Source organism: Ambystoma mexicanum, chromosome 2p (genome assembly GCF_040938575.1).
Source record: "Ambystoma mexicanum isolate Mex_15411 chromosome 2p, UKY_AmexF1_1, whole genome shotgun sequence".
In the NCBI taxonomy this organism is placed as follows: Eukaryota; Metazoa; Chordata; class Amphibia; order Caudata; family Ambystomatidae; genus Ambystoma; species Ambystoma mexicanum.
Genome location: NC_090923.1, coordinates 1,155,905,342 through 1,155,929,742, shown reverse-complemented (window position 1 = coordinate 1,155,929,742; position 24,401 = coordinate 1,155,905,342). Strand labels below are relative to the sequence as shown.

At 48.2% G+C, this 24,401-nt stretch overlaps 1 protein-coding gene across 1 annotated transcript in view; it reads right to left on the bottom strand.

The window, feature by feature from the left end:
• Positions 1–629: 629 nt before the first annotated feature.
• The window catches only part of SYP (synaptophysin), a 249,977-nt gene continuing 226,205 nt past the window's right edge, over positions 630–24,401 (bottom strand). Inside the window, exon 7 of the mRNA XM_069645272.1 lies at positions 630–4,712. The gene's annotated coding sequence lies outside the window, so the exon portion shown is untranslated. The remainder of the gene's footprint in view (positions 4,713–24,401) is intronic.

Below are 24,401 nucleotides of genomic sequence, written 5' to 3'. Positions count from 1 at the left end.
TGAATGTGTAAAAAAGTGGGGATCACACTTTGTGCCCAATCAATCTTTGTCGTATTAGCTGTGCCTATCCACAAGCAACACCTATACCTTTTTACCAACACAATAGACCGAACAATCCTGAAGCATTGGGATATAAACAATTAAATAGATATGTTTGCGTGCCAACGCCCTTTTGCCACACCCTCTTCCTTTCTCCCTTTTCTGAGAGACAGAAAGTCCCACTAGGTTGAAGATACAAAAGGCCCCCATTTGCAGCAAGAAAAAGAAACATTGATTTATATGATAGAAAATTAGCAGAAGTTTGTCAAAATTGGTAGTCGAGTAGTTCAGTGCAGAAATATGGCATGAAATGCTGGCTTCCCTTTAGGAATTCGGGGGGTGCCACTGCCATGGGGGGCTGAAGAGCACTGTCCACAGAGATCACTCATTGACTGGTATTAAAGCTCCCCAAATCTTAAGCCTTCTGGAACCCCAAGGATTGCTATGGACGTCCCAAACACTGGTGGGGAACCCCTGGACAAGTCATGCAGGGTTGTCGATCACCACAGCTGTGGGTGGTAAGGATCCATTTCACCCCATGCCAGCGTCCCTCCACCCTCATGTATGACGAAAGCAAGAGGCAGATGACATCACATTTTCAATTTTTTATTCATAATTTTTTTTTTCCATTTCTGAATTTATTTATTTTTTTGGAGCGATGTAAATCACAATATCAAATGGATGAGTCCAACTGAAGAAATAACACGGTACGTCAGAACACGCAGTTTACGAACACAATATCCACCACGGAGGATGTGGCGCTGGGTGGCAGGCAGCGTCTCGGGGATCCTCGGCTTTCCAAGCGCTCGTTCACCCTCCTCTACTAATTCATATCTCTAATCGAACGGAACACCCCCTGCCCCAAAATGCATATTCTATTTGATCACTGTGAAGCTGGGGGTGAGGCCTCTCCACCCAGGTATGCTAACACGGGGTCTCAGAACCCACGTCCAACTACAACTGCTGCGCTCGGTCAATCCAATCACCTGTTCAATCATAAGCATTCCCTCCTTCTCCACCACCTGCTCCCATAAGCATTCCCTCCTTCTCCACCACCTGCTCCCATAAGCATTCCCTGCTTCTCCACCACCTGCTCCCATAACCATTCCCTGCTTCTCCACCACCTGCTCCCATAACCATTCCCTCCTTCTCCATCACCTGCTCCCTTAAGCATTCCCTCCTTCTCCATCACCTGCTCCCATAAGCAGTCCCTCCTTCTCCACCACCTGCTCAACCATAACCATTCCCTCTTTCTCCACCACCTGCTCAACCATAACCATTCCCTCCTTCTCCACCACCTGCTCAACCATAACCATTCCCTCCTTCTCCACCACCTGCTCAACCATAACCATTCCTTCCTTCTCCACCACCTGCTCAACCATAACCATTCCCTCCTTCTCCACCACCTGCTCCCATAACCATTCCCTCCTTCTCCAACACCTACTCCCATAAGCATTCCCGGCTTCTCCACCATCTGCTTCCATAACCTTTCCCTGCTTCTCCACCACCTGCTCCCATTACCATTTCCTGCTTCTCCACCACCTGCTCAACCATAACCATTCCCTCCTTCTCCGCCACCTGCTCAACCATAACCATTCCCTCCTTCTCCACCACCTGCTCAACCATAACCATTCCCTCCTTCTCCACCACCTGCTCAACCATAACCATTCCCTGCTTCCCCATCACCTGCTCAACCATAAACAGGCCCTAATTCTCCATCACCTGCTCTAACAGAACCATCTTTTATCCCAATGTACCCTTTGAGTGCCATCACCTGGTCTGCCAGCACATCATGCTCAAGCATCTTATTCTTCACTTCCAGCCCCATCTGCCACCCTACCATTATCAGTCCCTTCTCCCCATTTCTATCTTCCGCTTCATCGCTGATGCCAGCACTTCCAGTGCCATCTGCTGCTGTTTCGCTATCATCCCCGGCTACCCGGCTCCCTTTTCTACTTGCACCGCACCAACTCTTGCCTTCCCTTTCCACTTCTTGTTCCTCCATGCCTTGCCCCAGACTGTTTTTACATACCCATTCCCTGCTCTTCCAGCTCAATCTCCGGCTTTGCCATCATTGGCTGCCCTTCTGCTTCTTCATCGCAATATCCTGATCCTTCCTCTTTATTTCCTGTTCTTCCACCTGATCAATCACCTCATCTCCTGCTCCTTCCAGCCCCACCCACTGCTCTTCTATCAGCACGCATCACTCTTTCTGCCCCGCCTTCTGCTATTCTAGTCCATCTCCTGCTGCTTAAGCCGCCTCTCCTGTTCTTACACCTCCATCTCCTACTCACCGAGCCTCATCCCCAGCTCACCACTCATCACCACCCACTATTGAAGTCCCATCCCGGCTCTTTCAGCCCATCTCACTTTCCTCGACTCCCCGTTCGTCTCCTGATATTCCACCTCTATCTACTCTTCTACCCTCACCAATTCTTCCCGTCTCCTACACCGAGCAGTTACTTCTCCTCCACTCCTTCATCTGGCCACATTCTCGTCCCAAATGCCTGATCTCGAACACTCCTCTTGCTTCAATCACCCCCTCTAGTGCCTGCTACACAGTGCAGGACACAATCCTGCAAGCACCCCCCATTGCGTCTAATCCGTTCTGTGTGACTCGTACGTCCTCACTGTGCCACTCCACGACTAGACATGGACTGACTGACCTTTAGAAAACGGGCCCATGCGTTAATTGAAAAAGAAAAAGATGAGACGCTATTAGCAGAGACGCTACAATTCACCAGCTACAGAGCGGCCACAGAATACGGTGGCAGCATGCCATGCAGTGCCAGGGTGGGGACGTATGGGCAATGGGCATGTGCCCCGCTTTGTCCCTGTTGGGAGCAAGAGGGAGCTAGGGTTCTTGCCAGGGTAAGACATGGTGGCTGGCAGAGTGCGTAGATGGGTCATCTGAATTACCCTCCTTATAGGGTTGCCAAGAGGCCAGCTGCAGAGGAGCGGTGACTCACAAGAACCATTGATACATCCTCCCTGCGGAGGCCACCACTGTGGTTCTGCCGGTGCGGTGTCCTGGTGCAGCAAGTGTGCATCCTGGCCTCAGCAGAGGGCCAGGCCAAGGTCTGGGTGGGTAAGGAACGTTTATACTTTACAGAAATATCTTGCAGTCAATTGGTGACCCCGACTAGGAGGCCATTCGGGAAGGACCTATTTCAGTGGCTTGAAAAGCTGCAGGGGGTCCATATGGATTCTCAAAGGGTCAGGCTCCCATTAGGATAACGACGAGGACAATCAATTTCCCAGAAAGCTGTGCAGGATATAGACATGGCGGCTCTCCTGAAGTAATATACAGTGGTATCAGCGTAAGGGGTTAGCACGTAACACCCTCAGAGAGGGATGAGGATTGCCAAGAACACAGATTGGTGAGTCATCCAAGGGCAGGGAGCTAGTCACGGGATTGGGAGCGAGAGACCTGGATTATCTGGGGCCAATGAGCAGTAGAGTCAGTTGACCCATAGAACGAGGGCTTAGAGAAGAGTAACACGATGAACAGGCTGTTGAAAGGGTCACATGATTGAAGGGGCAATGGAGTAGGGTGGGCAGTCCAGTGATCCAGGGGACAAGGAGAGTTATATAATCAATCAAGGGCCAAGTATGTATCAAGGTCTCACAAGTGCAGGGAATGAGTCACATGATCCAGGTGACCACGTGATCCAGGGATACTGGGAAGAATGAGGTGATCCCAGGGCAGGCAGGAGGGAATCACATCATCCAGAGGCAGAGGGTAAGGTCTGACTGATTTAGAGGTAGTGGGGAAAGGAAAGGGGTCACGTGATCAGCTGTAGCGAGAGCAATATGATCCAAAGGAGAACAGGGCAGGATTCCTCTTATCCATGATTCGGGAGCCTACAAGAAACGTGAGGAAGAATTCAGAAAGCGATGGACTAATGAAATGATCCGGGGGGAGGGGGGGATATTGCATGCTCCAGAGAGAGGCAGAGCGTAATTTCATGAGGCAGGGGAGGCATGTGGGCAAGATAGAGATATCATGTAATGCCGAGAGTGGGAACGGCATGTGGGACAGAGGCAGAGAGCACACGAGACTCCCATGAGACAGAGAGGAAGAGAGTCATATATGGCAGAGTATGAGAGAGTCACATGAGGCAGGGAGCCGAAAAGAGTCACATGTGGCAGTGGAAGAGAGATCTAGGTCACCTAGACTGCAGAGAGTGGAAGAGAGTCACGTGATCATGAGGCAGAGCGTTGGATGATCACATGATCTGAGTGGCCTTCCATGCCAGAGTGTGGTGGTGGGGAGTGCTTGGAGGGCCAGCCTTGGCCCCCTGAGAATCCCTTCAATGGCTGCGTTGTGACCCCATCCCTTCGTCAACAGACAGTGGGAGGGGAGAGGGGGTGCGTGCAGGGATCTGGGGGTGCCTCACCTCCTCTCACTAAAGATAAACAACAAGATATCAGCAAAACAATGGGCGTCTGCTTTCTCTGAGAGGGGGGTATTTTTTTCATACAGATATATATATATTTTCAAATATATAATATATATATATAAACGTCACAGACAACTACATTCTCCCGTTAATATTCACTCCGATGGCGCAGGTGTGGTCGTGGTGTCGCTGCCACTGCGGCCATCTTCAGGTCAGAAGAGGACACTGAAATCCACAAGAGAGTCTTCCCCACATCGGCCGGAAGGGAACCTGCAAGACAAGAAAGACCCCGTTACTTAGAGCCGTGACAGAAGAGCCGGCATAGGCAGGCGGCGTGGCCATGTGGTGCAAAGAGATGTGGCCGCATTCCGAGTTTGGAGGTAACCACGTCGCTATTTGTGGCATGGCTGCCTCCAAACTCGTTCCGATTCCGCCCTGGTGAATGGAGCAATTACCGGTCCATTCCAAGGTTGGTGGGACCGGTAATTCCCCATTCACCAGGGCCCTTCCCCATTCCCATTTCAGCCCCCATAGGGCTCAATGGGAATGGGGAAGGCGCCAATAACGGTACCGTAAATTACGGTACCGTTACTAGCTCTACAGACCCTTTGTGGGTCCCGTCCTTAACGCCTGCTAAAAGCAGGCGTTAAGGAAGGACCCGCAAAGGGAACTCGTAGTAGGGCGGTAAGGGTTTAACGGCACCGGTCTCGTTACCGGTGACCGTTAACCCTTACCGCCCTACTTGTAATGAGGCCCATGGACTCATACGCAGTTTCCTATGAGGAGAGATGGCCTGGCCCAAAACCGCTTCCAGAGGAGATGGTCAACACTCGGACCTGGGGCATTTTATCTCGGTGACCGTTTCACCCACCCCATCCCCATCTAACCTAAAAATCTATCGGAAATGTACCCTTACGCCCCACACACACCCTAAAACATTCTGGGAAAAATGGCTATTCACCAAATGCAGTGAAACGGCTGCGAGCAGGTGGGCGGGTGGGGGTGAGGAGTGGTAAACTGGCACTTAGCACTGTTCGATCATGGATTCGCCAAGCCAAGAAATTAAGGAATTTGTCAACCTTTTTGAAAGCCAGTTGCTTATTTCTGCCCCAGTACACACACTTTAATGACCACTCTTCCCCCAAAGGAACCCTTCCTAATGCTAGGCGCACATTCAGAACAATACCACGCTAATCAAGATTTTATCAAAAAAGATTTTTATTCACACAATAAACAAAAATAAAGTATAGTAGAGAAAACAAAAACAAAAAATGTAAAAGCGAGTCAGTTCCTAGGAAATCAATACGGCGCCATAGAACAAGATACAGGTTTTTATCAGGGAATGGGAACACTGCCTCTTTAAGGGCCAAGGACCCGAGACCATGGGAGGGAGCGGGAGGAAGGGGAGGGACAGGGGAAGAGGAAGGACAGAAGTATGGAGGAGGAATAAAGGAAGGTTGTGCAAATACGGGCTCCCTTGTGGTCTGTAATGTGCATGCAAAGAGGTCTAACAACGGGCAACGAGGAGACCGATGCGTCCCACGCCGTGTAGAAGGTGGGCTAGGAGAGCCCAGCAGAACGACGGGCAAGTGTGCCCTGCTGTGTGGAGGGCGGAAGGTGCCCAGCAGTGAGTAGATGTGACGGCCGTGCGGGGCCACCAGCACTGAAGAGGAGCGTCGGAGGGATAGGTGTGCCCAGCAGTGTGGCAGCGAGCCCAGCAGCGCGACAGAGGTGCAAGCGAGCCAGCAGGAATGGTGGAGGGTCAGAGGCACCCGGGAGTGTGAGGACAGAGTTAATACTACCCAGCAGAATAGGCCATCAGGAGCGGCAACTGGAGAGGCTGACCCCCAGCAGTGACGGGCGGGAATTGCCCAGCAGGACAATGGGAGCCGGGTGGGCAACGCCAGCAAGGGGACGGAGAAGATAGCCCCAGCAGGACGGTGAGGACCGCACGCCACTTCAGAGGAGCAGCAGACAAGGACGGCCAAACTGCTGCAGCATAACCACAGTGGAGGTGCAGAGACCTGCACAAACGGACCAGGGAGAACACCCCCGCAGAAAAGAACAGGACCGGAGGAGCGGCCCAGAGCACCCCACAAATCAAAGGAGGTGATCAGGTCCCTCCTTTCAAGGAAGGATTACACCCGCTCACCAGACAAAGACGAGCACCTCGCGTACACCACCCGCATGCTGCATTGCGCAGATGCAAAAAATCAAAATAAAAAATCCGCTGTGTAGGCCAAGAGCCCACCCCAACCCAAAACCACTGAGGAGCAACGGCAATAATACTGTGCACACCACCCACAATGCGAAACGCGAGTGCCATAGTGCGTGCCACAGAAGCCATAACACGCTTACCACCACGGCCACACAGTGCTGGAAATTCCAAATAATAGCACACGTGGTATGATGACACACCTCTGGGTAAATTTACACAACCTGGCCCACCAGAGAAAAGCCAGAGAAACCAGCAGGCAACCCGGAAAGGCCGCACAATGCCATACACAGGGCTGCATGCATTGCCCTAACTGGCTAATGTGACACAGAACGTTGGCCACTTTGGACACCGTCAACAAAGACTGAGCCACCAAAGGCCCAACTGATACGCGTGAGCCCACGCTCCATGCCACCCACAGGCCAGACTCATACGGCCACAAACCGACCAGCCCACAACAGAGGCGTTGAGGACACAGACCACCAGGGACAGCTAGTACACGTGGCACCAAGGCATGCCATGGTCCCAGGAAGCCATACCGCTTAGCCACAGCCTCAGTAAAATATAGGAAAGAGGTGCAGCAAAGGGAAGCACCGCAGAGAGCCAGGGATACAAGCCAACTCCAACTGTGACACAGAGAGGCTTGCAATAGAACTAGTCCAACTGCACAGGACCGAGCCATACCACACAACCCCACCAACAGGATGGACAACGCACAAGGAGTGGCAGATGCCAGCGCCCAGGACCCCACAAATCCAGGACCAGCATCCTGCGCCATTTTCCTAAGGAGACCCAACCTGTTTGCCCTTCACCTGCCCAACGACCAAAGTCAGAGGTGGGAAGGATGGGTCAAAGAATTTGAGGACTTCCTGCGGGCAACGTGAGTCCACGACCCGCCAAATAAAGTGGACATATTCACCAACCTAGCAGGCAAAAAAATCAAAGGGATCATGAAAACGATCCCCACACCAGAAAGGAACACAAACCAATGCCTCCTCGCTGCAGTCAACGACAAGGTGAAAATATGCCCCAACAAGGACTATGAAGGCTACGCATTCAATCAACGTGGGCAGCTTCCACATGAATCCGTTTTAGAGTTTGTCACTCACCTCCAGAAGAAAATAATGTGCTGCGACTTTGCCAATTTCAATGATGAGGAGGCAATACGGCTGAGGATCATAGAAGGGTGCACCTCGTCAACGCTCAGGAAACATCTTCTGGAAAAGCCCCTGCCCCTACAAAAAATACTCAACCTGGCAAGAACGTACGAGCGAATAGACGTACAGACAGCCGCCATTGAAAACAGAAACAAATGTGACTCCATTGGGGCCCTCGCGACAGGACAGCCGGGATACGCTAGGCCTATAGGATCTTGGAGAAGCCGAGGACTCAGAAGCTCACGGCACCAAGCCCTGAGCAACACACAATGCCTCATGTGCGGATTTGGGGTCCCACACAGCCGACCGTGTCCAGCCATAGGACAAAGATGCCGGCGGTGTGGCCAAGTGAACCACTTCCAGGCAATGTGCAGAGTATGACTGCCTACAAACCCTGCATGCCGACCTGCACCACCACCAAGCCTGACCAGACAACCCGTAAAACCAAGAGGGCCCAACGACAGGCTAACACACGGGAAGATCCAGGTACCGCCGCCACAAGAGAGATACCAGATACCACTGGTGGCATGACCAGACGTCATGAGGACCATTGAGGCCATGAAACCACTGACCCACCCAGACCACGCAGATACGAACACCCACTCTACCCAGAGTTAAGTGGTCCAAGGAGGTATAGCCCGGAGCAGGAGGACAGCGCACATCCCCCCACACGTCCCGCGAGACGATAGTGAGCCATGCGTACGCCAAGGGCCCTACGAGATGTCGTACCGGGGGGAACGCGGAGGCCACATTTAACGTCAGGAATGAGCAACGTTATCAAACCAGAGAGGAAGCATACCCCTTCGGCAAGTCCCAAGCCCACGTATTGCAGTGGGGAGCAGCACAGCCGGTACAGCCAAAAGGACAGTCATGTTGCGACCCAACCCAGGGAGACCGCAGAGTACCTGCCGCCATCCAAATGGTACCGAGTCCTGCCATAGGGCACAGTCGTCTCAGCCATCGGACGGCACTACAGCATGCCCTTATCAACATCCAGTACAGATCATTTGAAGTCACCCAAGTGAAGGACTACACGCCTGAACAAGATACGGGAGAGACAAGGGCAGCCAAGGAAAAGACAGACCGCACAGATCCCCTCCTAGAGACAGGAGACAGAGGACCAGTGATAACCACAACAAGAGGCCACAGTGATACGACGCCAAAGGCCTCCCTCTTCCACGAGTTATACCTAGAGGAACCGGAACAAAAGGAAGAGGAGGCGGCCGAGACAGAGAGAGCAGGAGGCGAAGAGGCACGCGAAACACCACAATGAGAAAATGCGGGCGGGACCCCTGAATCACCCGGTAGGCCTTATTGGACCATAAGGAGACCCCAACAACTGATTGAGCAAATGTAGCCCGGGAAGGCTCGACTCATGTTAAGTGGGGGGGAGGTGTAACCAGGGAATGGGAACACCGCCCCTTTAAGAGCCAAGGACCTGAGACCATGGGAGGGAGCGGGAGGAAGGAGAGGGACAGGAGAAGAGGAAGGACAGAAGTATGGAGGAGGAATAAAGGAAGGTTGTGCAAATACGGGCTCCCTTTGTCGGAATTGAAACAATGTTATGCCTCCTATCGCAACAATTGTATGTGTATTGGCCTACGCCAAGTTGTCTAAACATCATATGCGAACAAACTCCACGGCAAGGTCTTGACCTTAGAGAAAGTGATGTAAATCGCCATCTTGGATTAAGCCGCCATTTTAGGTTCTCTTGTTATATGGAAGTCACTCTGAACATCAAAATGGAGGCCGAATGACATTCCGAGTAAGATTCTGGCCGTTGTGACCTCCGTACACACGAATAATTAATATGCCTGCAGGCCACTTGTCGGGGTCGCGAACTGAGACCTTGTCCTACTGTTGACCTATGTGTAAATGTACAACTATATCAGCAAAACTAATCAAAATGCATATATTATAGGATTGACCTGGCAAGGAACCCATAGGCCCGACTCCTAGAATGGTTAACCCGCGAGAGGGTTGGCCAAGGGCTGGATAAAAAGTATAAAAGACCGAAGTATTCCAATGTACGGTCTCTCTCACTAACGCATTGAACTCTCGTTGAAGTTCGTTATGTTACTCTGAGAGCCGAATAGCTATCCGTTTGTCAATTGACTTTGGTAACTGTTGTAGCTTTTAAATAAAGCACTTGTATGTTCTTTGTAACCTGTGTTGGTGTGTTTCTTTCTGGGCTTCCCGGCCTCATATTATTTTTATGTTTTCACAGTTGGCGCCCGAACAGGGACCCTCAAGATTGATGCCAGATCATTGAAGGTTGACGCAGACTATCGAACCGGGATCGGACGGTGTGATACTGCGGGCCCAACCGAACGAGACGCGATACCTCAGCAGCGCTGCACGATCCGATCCTTGGACGATAGTCGTGTGGTCTGACACGGCATCTTGACGAGGGTCCATTTTTGAGGCGGGCAGATTTGTCGAAACCACCAAACACAAGGTAAAATTTGTTAGGTAAGTTCTTTGGTAAACCGTACGGTCCTCCTTAGGTTTGGTCAGGTGCAGTCGTGACCCGGCTCTTAATTTAACCCTGACAATTTGAATTTGGCGTATTGTATCTGCAGACACAATTACTGACCAGGTAACACCAATTTTTTGTGAAATGCCTGGGAAATTGTCTAGCTGCTTTAGGACTCTGTTCCGCAGTGATCGACAATGTTTGGAATTTAGCCGCCCGGCACCACAGGAGGGGTCGCCGGCATGTACTATGTACTGTAAGTATGGCATTGGAAGTAAAGTATTTAATGATATTTGGCACAGACAAACCAGACATGCCTCCGAATTTCAGTGGCCAATCAATGGTCGTTTCGAGATCCCCCGTATTGAATACCTAGAATCGGTCTTGCTAAAAAAAAAGGCCAGACCTGCTGCATTTGATGTTTTGCAGAATTGGAAAAAAGAAGCGTTGCAGCAGCTTAAAAGTAGGGATAAACATGCACGCCGTCATAAAACAAATGCCGAAAAGGCGTCGTCATATGATAAGGAAAAACATTCGAAGTCAGTTGAAAATATGGAAAGGGCTTTCTCACTCAGTATCCAGAAAATGTATCCTCTAAAGATTTCCATGTTTCTGAAGAATTTATTGAAAAATTGTTAAACGAACGCAGGCCTGGTGCCTCTGCGCCACCTCCGTATGATCCTCTCCCGGGTGCTCTGCCCATTCATGCTGTTGTTCCTGCTGTTATTCCTGTTCCCCCTGTACAACCTATTGTTCCTATTCCTCTAGTTGTTGTTCCTCCACCTATCCCGCCACCCCTTCCTCTTGCGCCGATAGTTGCACCCTTATTGAATTTGCCCATATCTCCGCTCCCGAGTGGTTCTGTATTGACTAACGTTGATCGGGGTGCGGGGTCAAAGATTGTCACTCGAAATACTGTTTCTGCAGACAAGAAACAGGAATTATTTGCATGGGCTAAGCACTGTATGGAGAAAGGTGATCAAGTCAACGTTTTTTCCACATTATCAAATATGGACAATTTTCCCGAGAAAAATGTTTTTATCGAAGGTTTGGGGACTCATTTATGTGTAATGTGGGGTAGATTACATAATTCGGATCTCCCACAAGGGGTGAGGGATCTAAATACTTTAGCACTTTCGAGGGATACAGAGGAGAAAGTACATAGTCATGTTGAGAGATTGTTTGAGTATAGGAGAGACTTTGAGAAATTGCGGGATGAGGATGATGAAGACGACAGTATGTATGTGCAGAAACGGTTCCTTCCGTGTCGTAGATCGGCACCTGAGGAAGTACGAACTTGTACCAAAGATGTGATTCGATGGATCTCGGATTCATCGATACCGCCAGACGAAGTATATGACACGTATAGTCAGTATACAGTAGAAATGCAAAGGAAGGTGATTCAGGTAATGGTACAGTACCTGCAGGAAGAATGTGTAAGGAAGAAGGTTAGTTGTCCTATAGAGTTATTGGGAATTTGTAAAAGGGCTTTTTCGCCCGACACTTCTTCGACTGCCTTAGCGCTCGACCTGGCTCTGTTGCTTAGTGAGCGGTCGGAGTTACCTATATCTCAGTTGCCTATGAGAGAGGTTCCTCCGACATTTGTCCCAAAGGTTGAGATTCCCGCTAACACTGGGACTGGTGCCCCCGCTGTGGATATCCCTGCACATTATGTATCACAATTTGTTTACGTCCCGTTTTCACGACAGAAAGTGAACACTATTAGACAATCAATTCCCGATATCAGGAAAAACCCGACAGGGTTTTACAAAGAGATAGAGTCCGTTTTGCAGTCCTCTGTGTTCACCTTAAGTGATATTGACGTGCTATTTCCTGTACTCCTGCGCGTAGATTTATGGAAGCAGGTTCGGACAATAGACGATGTGCCAGGGTTGGGAGATACGTGGGCTAACATGACTAGGTTTGATGGGGAAAGACCAGCTGGTGAGAAACCACCTCAGGTAATACTTACTTTGCCTGATAGAATTGTCGCAAAATTGAAAACTATAATTCCAGAGAAAAGAATTATTTGGGACAAGCTTACGGCCTGTGTTCAAGGAAAAACTGAAGGTGCCACCGAATTCTTTAATAGATTCGAACAGGTATTCTCTGACTTCAGTGGACAGGACTTGGGCACAGAGTCTGGGAAAAGGTTGTTTGTGGACAAATTTGTACGTGGATTGTTGCCCGACATCCAGTCACAGATTATGTCCTCTGAGAGCGCTTGGCAGGCAAAATCCCAATCTGAAGTTTTGCACATGGCTCAGTATTATGAGAACCGTGTTAATAATGAAAAAGAGAAAATAGAAAAGAGGAAAGGAGATTTGAAGACTAAAGTATTGTTACAACAAATTGTTAGAAATCCCAGAGGAGGTACCTCACAGATCAGAGGTCAGTATGTCCCAAAAGGAAACGCTCCTTTGGGTCCTGTGAATGTTAATCAATGTGCCTATTGCCGCCAGGAAGGTCATTGGCGAGCACAGTGCCCAGTCCTTTTACAAAGGTCAAACAATGTGTTTGGGAGTATGGGTAGACGACCTAGAGGTCGCCCTGGAGCAGGGGGCCCTGATAGAGGTCAGTTCTCGCAAGATCCTCAGCAACCTTTTTCACGGGAAAATCAGACTTTGAGTGTGGACACGAGAAACATATTTGATCACCCTTCTGCTGCCTATCTTTCTGAAGAGCTCCCTTCCGATGACATTTTATTTCGTTAGGACTGCCCGAAGCAGGGTTTGGAACCTTCACCTATTCCCGTTAATCAGAAAGGTCCTTATGTTGAATTATTAGTGGGGAATAGGAAACATCAGTTTTTGATAGACACTGGAGCACAGAAGTGCTCCATTGATCATTCCCGGGTTCCAAACATTCCACTGTCAGGGCAAACAAATGTTTCTGTAGGGTTTTCTGGTATACCAATTGCTTGCCCGGTTTCTTCGCCGGTGTCTGTTTCTTTGGGTCCCTTCATGGACCATTGTTCCTTCCTTCTGACTTCGAACTGTGGAGAGAATTTGCTGGGGTTAAATTTGTTGAAGAAACTGAATGCAGTAATTAATTGTTCCTCTGATGGAGTACGACTGACGGTTTCACCACAGCAACTTCCCAATTCTCAGTTTTTGATTCGACCATTGCCTCCTGAGTTCAGTGTTGTTCCAGAATGTTTATGGGCGGTTGACGACAATAATATCGGGGTGCTACAGATTGAGCCCGTTAAAATAGTTTTGAAGCATGGAGTTAAACTACCACGCATTCCGCAATATAAAATATCAGTTGAGGGCGAGCGTGCTTTGAAGTGCATTGTCTCCGATTTTGTGCATCGAGGGGTGATTGAAGAGATTGCAGGTAGTATATGTAACAGCCCGATTTTGCCTGTATACAAGAAAGGCGACAATGCAATCCCATACCGTTTCATAATTGATCTTCATGCTATTAACAAAGTTGTCGCCCCACAATTTCCAATTGTGCCTGATGTACCAACGATACTAACAATGATCCCTGCTACAGCTACGCACTTTAGTGTTGTGGATCTAAAGAATGCTTTCTTTAGTATTCCGATACACAAGAAGAGTAGATATTTGTTTGCGTTCACCTTGGGGGGACGTTCATTCACATTTACTCGTGCACCTCAAGGGTATACTGAAAGTCCAAGCATTTATAGTAGAGCTTTGAAAGAGCAGCTTGATACCCTTGAATTGCCACCTACTTGTACACTGCTCCAGTATGTCGATGACTTGCTTTTGGCCGCAGATTCTGAAAGTGCTTGTAAAGAAGGCACTGTACTGTTGCTTGTTCATCTAGCTAAAAATGGTCATAAAGCTTTGCTCAAAAAATTTCAATATTGTTGTCAGGAGGTCGCCTATTTAGGCTACCTCTTGTCAAAGGAGGGGAGAAGATTGACACCTGAAAGAATAAAACACATTTCTGGCATGTCTGTTCCAAATACACAGAAGGAAGTCAGAGCCTTAATAGGTATGGCTTCTTACTGTAGGTTGTGGATCCCGAACTTCTCACTAGTGATAAAACCGATGTTGGCTTTGACGAAGAAGGGCATTTCTTTGCCGCTGCCATGGAAATCGGAACATCAACGATCATTTGAGCTTCTCAAAACCGAGTTATGCTCTGCACCGGTTCTGGGTACTCCAAATTATGACAAGGCCTTTGTGTTGTTTGTGCATGAATGTGATGGGTGTGCTTTGGCTGTGTTAACACAGGAACACGGAGGGAAGAATAGGCTGTGCGGCTACTACTCCTCCGTCCTTGATCCTGTCGCATGCGCTTTGCCAAGATGTTTGCGAGCTGTCGCTGCTGCTGCCGCGTCTGTAAAACAGAGTGAGGGAATGGTCCTAGGCCATGATTTAATTTTGATGGTACCTCACTCTGTAGATGTCCTATTGAATAAGACTCAAACGCAACACCTCTCCTCTGCACGGCTGACGAGGTATGAATTAATTCTGTTTGCCCCTCGCATTCAAATTAAGAGGTGTTGTGTTCTTAATCCGGCTGAACTTCTACCTTTCCCGCAAAATACTGTTTGTGGTGACGAAGAATTACATGACTGCCTGTATACCACTGAACAGGAAACGAAGGGCAGGATAGATCTTATAGATACTCCTTTGGGCAATGCAGAAGGGGAGCTGTTTTGTGATGGCTCCTGCTTCAAACTCCCAGATGGTACATCTACAGCTGCCTATGCAGTTACTACGTTGAGTACGATTGTTGAAACTAAGAGAATTCCGCATAACTCCGCGCAGGCCGCAGAGATTATAGCATTGACCCGAGCTTGTGAACTCTCCGAAGGGCATACAGTAAACATATATACTGATAGCCAGTACGCCTTTGCGGTGGCTCACAACTTTGGGAGGCTCTGGTCGGAAAGAGGGTTCTTAACCTCACATGGGACCAAGATTCAGCATGGTCCCCTGATAGTGCAATTGCTCTCGGCACTCTCACTCCCTAGGCAGTTAGCGATCATGAAATGTGCAGCACATCGTAAGGTCATAGATGATGTGGGAAAAGGGAACGCTTTTGCTGACCGGATAGCCAGGCAAACGGCCACAGACCTTAGCGCAGACATGTATGCTCTAAGGGAAACAAAAGATGCCTGTGTAATAGATGAGGGTATCGGGTCTGTGCGAGATATTCAAACTGATGCAACAATAGAAGAATCTAAAAGGTGGGCCGAAGGGATGGGGAAACTGAATGACGATGGGTGTTGGGTAGATACATCTGAGGGAAAATGGTTGCTCCCTGATTCATATGTGCTGGCAATGGTTACGATGGCACACGGTCCTACGCATGTGTGTGCTCAACAGATCACGAAAATGCTAGAACAAGTCTGGGTGAATGATAAAATTTTGATGACTGCACAGCGACATGTTCAGAATTGTATGATTTGTTTACAGCACAATGTGGGGAAGAGGACAGTAACTCCAAGGGGTAGCTTTGGGCCCCCTTCTGTTCCCTTCGAGGTCATCCACTTTGATTTTATTGAGATGGAACGGTGTAACAATCTAAAATATGTTCTTGTGATTATTTGTGCTTTTAGTAAATGGGTCGAGGCTTTCCCCGTTAAGGATGCTACTGCCATGACCACTGCAAAGACTATGGTAAAAGAATTCTTTCCACGATTTGGGCTTCCAAGGGTAATTTGGTCGGACAATGATCCCCATTTTGTTGCAGCAGTAATTTTGCAGATATGCACAGCGTTACACATTGAAAAGCGATTTCACTCGGCTAGACACCCTCAAAGTGCTGGGATAGAGAGACATAACGGTATCTTAAAGAATAAGCTTGCAAAAACATGTGCCGACACCAAATTGAAATGGCCAGATGTCTTACCTATTGTTTTGTTAGCCATGCGTACCACACCTCAAACTAAGACTGGGCTTTCTCCATTTGAGGTAGTGATGGGGAGACCTGCTAACATTTGGGGTCTTCCGAAGCCTAAAGCATTGAGGGAGGTAGAAAATGTATTGCTTGTAGACTACTGTAACCAGTTGACTAAAAATCTGTATTTCATTTATCATCAGGTCCAATCAGCTTTACCTGTACGGTTTACGGGCCCAGGACACGATATTCAGCCTGGAAGTTGGGTCCTAGTGAAGGCCTACGAAAGGTCTTCCTGTCTCGCACCTCGCTGGCGGGGACCCCACCAGGTACAGCAGTGCGGGTGGCTTGGAAAGAAGCATTGGATCCACGCGACGCATGTCAAGAAACTTCCTCACCCGACGCCACACGTTACAGAAGAAGCAGAACCCCTCGCTGATGCTACAATCTCTGATCCTGGAGTAGCAAACAGCGCTGTGAGTGCGTCGGAGAATTTCTCTGAGCCCGTGGAGCTTGGGGAACAGTCCATTTCGTCTCCGCACTCTTTGAAAAAGTCACTTCCGGAAAACACTGTTTCAAGTTCTGCGACTTCCGTCGCTTCCAATACGTTGCTTCCCTCAGGAAGTGACGTTACCTTATTTCCGGATCAAACAGCATTGGGTACCACCAGGTACGACCTTCGACGAAGAAAATAGAACTACGGCACGGGTTTTGCCTGTGCATCTGGAAAGAAAAAGTCATTGAGAGTTTTTCTCTTGCAAAAGGAAGTTTTTGTTGAAAAAAGGGATTCTGCTGGCTAGGGTTGGGGAAGGACTAAGAAGTCGCGCGACCGTAGTGTAGCCAGCAACGAACATTGGGGTCGTCGATTGAGAAACTACGATGCCTGCCACCTCCCCCGCTGCTGTTCATATTGGACTTGTAAATAAGGGGGTGACCAACTCGGACAACGAACAATGTACCTGGGCCCCGAAAACGTATTGCTGTGTTGTGTTAATAATAATTGGAATTTGTATAGTTACTGCTGTGGGACTTTGGTACTTCAAAGAAATTTACCCTCTAAAACCTCTATTGCCAATTGAAATTGTACCTACTGCTTTGACTCCCTCTGTACACCTTCACACTCTGTCACCTAGAGACTCCCAGCATAAACGAAAATACCATAATAACACTTTAATGACAATAATGAATTCAACGCATGCCATTTTTAATAAGAGTAATTGCTGGATTTGTACCCATTTACCGCAACATGGGAAAAAGGGGCTAGGATGGTATATTCACCCTTTACCTTTAACGACTGCTTGCTATGCCTCTATTAGAGCACTATTCTTTGGCCGTTGGAATGATAGCATCTCAGGGAACTTTGATGGAACTAATTTAAATGATTTTGAAAAATGTGAATTGACTCCCCTGGGGTGCTCGCTTTTTGCAAATAGAAGTAAACCTAATGTTGCTTCTATTAGGCCATCTGATAAACTATCTCTTCCTTTTCAAACTCTAATTTCCTTTAAAATGGCTCCGATAGGCAATAAGGACGCCATGCCTCCTTCCTACTCTATTAATCATAGCCCCAATTCAGTCCCCTTTTGTGTACAAAGAAATGGCACTCGATCAATGGGAGATTTTGAAGGTTGTGTGAACATTGTAAATTTGACCGGAGAGAACAGGCCTCTGTATGTAGGGGGGCCTGTCTATTTCGTTTGTGGTAGTTCAGCATTTCCCTGGTTGTCCAAGGATTGGCAGGGAACCTGTTATTTAGGAATCCTGTTACCTGGGGTATTTATAGCTAGTACATTGGAAGTTTCTAAGGCTCGCCCACGGCGGGACGAGAACGGAGATACCCCTGGGCAAGTATTGGGAGATATAGCAAAATCAGTTGTGCCATTTTGGGGACAGATAGCAAATTCCAAAAATATTAGGGGACTAGCAAGGGTACTGGAGAGAACCATCAACCGGACCACGGATATACTCTACAATATGACACTAGAACAAAAAGCAATAAGATTGGTAGCAATCCAAAATCGGATGGCATTAGATGTCATTCTGGCAGAACGTGGTGGAGTATGCAAATTAGTGGGGTCCGCTTGTTGTGTTTTCATACCAGATTCCTCACCGACAATTTTCAAAGCAATACAGAACTTGCACATCCTTAGTTCTGAAGTGCATGTTCCTGTGGGAGATTGGAATATTAGCGCCTGGTTCTGGGATTCTCTACGATCCTGTGGTTGGAAGGTGCTTTCTGTTATCCTGGTTATTTCGGGAATCCTGCTATTCCTTTGTTGCTGTTTCCAATGTCTACCTAGTGTATGTGCAATGCTAGGGGGATGTTGTGCTCAAGCAGTGAGCACAGTAGGGCACAAAATGTATGCCCCAGATACAGCATCTAAAGAGTTTGTGTTACAAGAGGTTCTGATGAACGACCTAATGGCTATAGACATTACAGATAATGATTCAGGATGTATGGACAACAATGCATGGAGTTATTTACAAAGATATTAGAAATGATATTAGCACTTGGCATAGGCCAAAAGGAGGGTTTGTCGGAATTGAAACAATGTTATGCCTCCTATCGCAACAATTGTATGTGTATTGGCCTATGCCAAGTTGTCTAAACATCATATGCGAACAAACTCCACGGCAAGGTCTTGACCTTAGAGAAAGTGATGTAAGTCGCCATCTTGGATTAAGCCGCCATTTTAGGTTCTCTTGTTATATGGAAGTCACTCTGAACATCAAAATGGAGACCGAATGACATTCCGAGTAAGATTCTGGCCGTTGTGACCTCCGTACACACGAATAATTAATATGCCTGCAGGCCACTTGTCGGGGTCGCGAACTGAGACCTTGTCCTACTGTTGACCTATGTGTAAATGTACAACTATATCAGCGAAACTAATCAAAATGCATATATTATAGGATTGACCTGGCAAGGAACCCATAGGCCCGACTCCTAGAATGGTTAACCCGTGAGAGGGTTGGCCAAGGGCTGGATAAAAAGTATAAAAGACCCAAGTATTCCAATGTACGGTCTCTCTCACTAACGCATTGAACTCTCGTTGAAGTTCGTTATGTTACTCTGAGAGCCGAATAGCTATCCGTTTGTCAATTGACTTTGGTAACTGTTGTAGCTTTTAAATAAAGCACTTGTATGTTCTTTGTAACCTGTGTTGGTGTGTTTCTTTCTGGGCTTCCTGGCCTCATATTATTTTTATGTTTTCACACCGTGTGGTCTGTAATGTGCATGCAAAGAGGTCTAACACAGGTGTGCATTGCTACCCATCACAGTGAAAGCTCAAAGCAAAGTCCCAGGGCTGGGGAGCTTAATGAGGCCCAGGTGTCTTCGGGACGCAGGGGGAAGACAGCATGCGTGTGCAGAGCCACTCTTTGGCTTTGCCGCCACTCAACAACAGAAGAGATTAAACTCCACCTATCTCCAATGGGGATAGGACATATAAGTTGGATCTTGCGATTATTTCTAGCCAACCTTTACCCATGCAAGACACTGCACCGAGAGAACCCATTAGACGGATGCCTGTCTCCTCTCAGCTATCACAGATACGGAAACATGCATGTGTCCCGGAGCTGAGTACAAATGCAGTGAAAAGCAGTGGACACAAGATAGGAAATCTCACCCTCGCAACTAAAGGTACACATGGGAGTTTTTGAGTCGGGGCGATGGGGATTGAGGTTATCACATGCACAAACACACACCTTCACTCACATAAGCAAAACACAACCGTGCACCTATGATGCACCTTGTACAGTCAATTTGGCGTTTGCCCTGACTGGGATGACTTCCCACACAAAATGTAGGCTCTCCCTCACACAAGGCCTTAAATTCAGAGCGAAAGTGGGAAAGGGACCACACTGCACAGAAGAAAAGTCTTCAAAGAACTCAGAGGGGGCACCTGTGCAGGATTTCCCCCTGACCGCTAGTCTTGAAGCAGAGCTCCCAACTCACAGGCATTGAGTTTGACGTGCTTCCTTGCAGATCACAAAAGGATACTTAAATCAGTGGATAATAGTCATTTCTTTCTTTATAGCTCTTCGTGCTAGATTTCTCCAGCGTCTAAGCACTTTAATACCATGCATTACTATTACCCAACTTAATATGCTCGATATACTCAGAGGCATAGCCAGGATTGTCTAACAAGTGGGGCCTGGAGCTAATGTAGTTGGGCCCACCACAGCAACATTCACATCTGTAAATGCCCACACAGCGCTACTCAGTGGGCATGTATACATTTTGGGTGGGCCTTGCTCGCTCAGGCCGTACTCTGTCTACACCTCTGGATATACTAACAGAAGGATGAAGGGACGAGTTTGAACTTTCAAAGAGCAGGCTGGCCCCATGACTGAGGCAAGCACTTGAATGATGCACCTTCGATGACGTATTTGGCCCAGCCTGCCTGTCTACAGGCTGCAGGAATACCTGGGCCTGGAAAGGAGAACTGCTCTAGAGCCACAGTATCATGACTTTGGTTCCTCAGCCTGAAGAATATAAAGAAACACGTGGAACATCCTTCAAAAGGCAACAGCAGTGAACACCCACAGTGGAGCCGAACACAGCGCACCTGAGTGATGAATTGCTGTGAGTGCCCCTGTTCCATCCATGTCTGTCAACGCCAAACACGCTTGCAACAGGTTTCTCCCACATAGTGGTGTGTATTTCGATACGTAGGAGATTGCTGTGTGATAGCCATGACTGACAAATGGTGAAGAATAAGAAGTTTTTTTTTTAATTCAGGAAGCACACAAACCACTGACAGAAGAACACCTGGCATAAAGCCCAATGACAGGAAGACCACATTACTCGGAAAACCTTCTCATCAGCCCCAAGAACCGCAATGCCACACAACCAAAGCAAACTTCCACGCATCAATCCTGGCAGAAGCATCCAATAAAAGTAGAGTCATCTCCAGGACCATGCAACACCGCCTCAAGCCACTGCCCAAACCTAATACACCTCCCATCTTTATGTGGATGAGTGCAATGCCATCAAAGCATTCTTCATGGATCAGAATGTGCAAGACCGGGTGATGCAAGAAAAACTCAGGCAAACATTTCTACCATTCCACATTTCCACATCACGCCTGACTACCTTGCATTCACGAAATAGAGGGGGCAGGAAAAGGAAAAGAGCCCTAGCAGAAATCAAGATGGTGGGACCCTTCTCCTGGCCTACCTCTCCCTTCTGGATACTATAACTCCATCCCCTTCCCATGCCTGGTGACTTGAAAGTGACTCCAGTAGTCAGCAGAGTAGTGCGAGAGTGGCTTTGTTATGTCAGTACTGCCTCTGAAGCACTGGTTCCCAGGAGATGACCTTTGGGAAGTTCCTATGCCCAGCCGGAAGATGTTACCCATACTATAAGAGAATCAAAGGGGTAGCATCCTGACTATTGTTCCACATGGCTGTAGTGGAGAGAGTCAGACCAGACACTAATAAACATCATTATAGCTTGGCCCTTCTCCACGAACAAACACTAGTGTGATACCAAATTGCTGTGGTTGTATAATTGTGTGATCCTAACAGTCACCATGCCACAACCAGGCAAGGTTTATGTTTACACATTTATGTTCAACCAGACTGACTAAAGCATGCACTTATTATAATTTAGATGTGAGGTGCAGAAGATTAAAAAGCCACCTCTGGCTGCAGGGGCTTGGTGTCCCAGCAGCTGTCACAGATGCACATGTGACCTCTGAACCTGCTATGTGTCACTGCAGGACTGGGGCTGTAGATGCCTGGGGACTGATTACAGAAAGGCGCATGTGTGCACTATAATTTTGACATGGATCATTTATGAAAGGGAGGGGCCTGATTAGCAGACCTCCATTTCAAAAATATAATTACGTGCATCATTTTATGGTACTAAATATAAAAAGAAGACAGGGCATTCTCATCCCTGGTGGCAATCCTTTACAGTAATACTAACAGGCTTGTTACAGAGGGAGAAGTAATCCAGGTTATAGAGAAATAATATGTTGCACAAAGCTTTACACACATTAATCAAGCAGCAAGAAAGCTTTTAAGAGCCCCCTTTGTCCAACGCTGTAGCCCTGGCCCTCATACAGGTTGTTTGGGAGCTCTCCTGTCTGTTAGACAAAGGGGGTCATTATGAGTTGGGCAGTATTCCAGCGGTAAATCTGCCGGAATACTGCCCAATGGAATTACCCTTACCGCCACTTGGTCTGGCAGTATTACCGCTGGATTACAAGTGGCGGTGGCAGTCATTTTTTTTAAAGTCCACAGTACTCAATGGGGCTTTTTCAGCTGAATTACCGCAGCAGTAATTCCACAAAAAAATGGGCGGAAAGTTGGCGGATTTACCTCCAGTTTATGGCTGGAGGTGAATCCTCCAACTTTCTTTGCCAACTCATGGTTGAGCGGTGCGGTAATGCGGCGGTATATGGTAATACCGTTGTAGCATTTAACCTGCACCGCCCAACTTGTAATTTCCTAACTTGGGAGGTAACTATTTTGCAGTTCTGCCCAAGCAAAACAGATACATGTTTGGGCTCCTGTCTGATGGTTGCTAAGCAGCAAACGCTCTGCAGTGAGCCTTACTGGCTGGGTGCTCTCTGACTCACATTTTATTAGACCAAGTTCGCCTGCGAAACAGAAGGAAAACATGCTCACCAGTATAAGCACATCCCCAGTTTATCCTGAAGTCTGAGGCCCCTTTAAAGTGCAAGCCCCCTCTCCTCTACGCCAAGACAGCCCTTTGCAAGCAATAACAAAGCGCCTCGTTTATGAAGCACCCAAACCACGTTTAAAGGTGGTGCGTCACAGACAGAGCAGTGACCGCATCCTGCTCCGGATGGGCTGATCTGACAGTGGGGCCCGGAATCCGCCGGAAGGCAGCTAAGGGCGTGGGGGTGGGGTGGGGGGGCTCTGGTACTGATGTACACTTGGAGAAGCTGTCTCGGGCCTACTTTCCGTTGGCAACAGCCCAAGAAGTCATTTTATGATTGACCCTCACAGTTAACTGGTGGGAAAAATGGCATTTCTGGCCTTTATTCCCAGAGGGAAAATGAAGTTGCTTGCCCTTGCTTTTTCTCCTGCTGGAGAAGAGATGGCGCTTGCTTTGTTCGGTTCTTCCAGGAGGAAACTCGCATGCGGGTTCCTCAGCACCTCCACGGGAGGCTTCACAGGAGGCTGGTGGCTTGCACATCGACCCTTTCCCTGGATGCATGCAAATCCTCGGTCTCCACGACACTGCTGCTGGACTACTGCCGTGGCTGCACTTTTAGGAATGACGCGGAGGCATGAGAAGCTATATTTTATTTAATTGTTCACTTATAACACGCTTAATACCAGCGAGTGGTTTCTAAGCGCGGGATCGGGATTCAAACCTGTCTTACGCTGCGTTGCTTCCAAGACAAACCTGTTACCCATGAGCTATCCTTCCTCCTATAGTTGGAGTCCCTCTGGTTAACCCGTGATGCCCAAACTGTGCCAGCAGTCATGTGGGGGCTAGTCCGGATCAAATCCATCTCTGAAGATATGCCATGGGGATGTTTTTATGTCACTTTTTGATCCTTTCAAGGCAACACCTTTATGTTGACCCGCTGAAGTCCACCCCACTGCCAGGTAACATGGTGTTTAGGAATCCCTGAAAACTCCTCTTACCAGCCCCGTGGCAGGAATAAATAGCCTTCCTGGGATTGGCCCGTGAGGACGCTTGAAAGTAGCCTACGCACATGTTCCCCCCACAATTGTCCACTTCGAGTTTATTATTTATTTATTTATATTGTGCCGAAGCCCGCAGGCATCAGGGCGCAAGCATTTAGACAAGGATGGCAAAAAGTTTGACAGGACAATTGACCGTTGCAATAAGTCTGCAGGGATATTGAGAAGGTGAAGGAGAGCGTACATGTCAGGCCGCGTTTACTCCATTTGCACGGCGGAGTGCAAAATTGCAGGGTAAAAGGTGGCGCACACACTTCCACGCCACCTTTTGCCTTGCACCTCTACACTCCACTCTGCAAATGCCAAATATTTGGTGGCGGGCACCTGCCTACAATGACACCGAAGTGCAGACGTATCAGGTCCCCGCCGCCAAATACCGCAGAGGACAAAAGTGAGCTCTAGTGTGCAGACGAGCTTCAGAATGCTTCTGGAAACTGAACTTTTCAAATGTGTTTACAACGTATCACTGTGCACGGAGAAGCTTGTACTTTAAGGATAGCAAATAGCGTCCAATTCCCCGCACTCGGTTCTACTCCATCAATAGAATGACCAAGCCTGACCCTAACATGGCTCCAGAAACTAAAGGTAACTCGCAG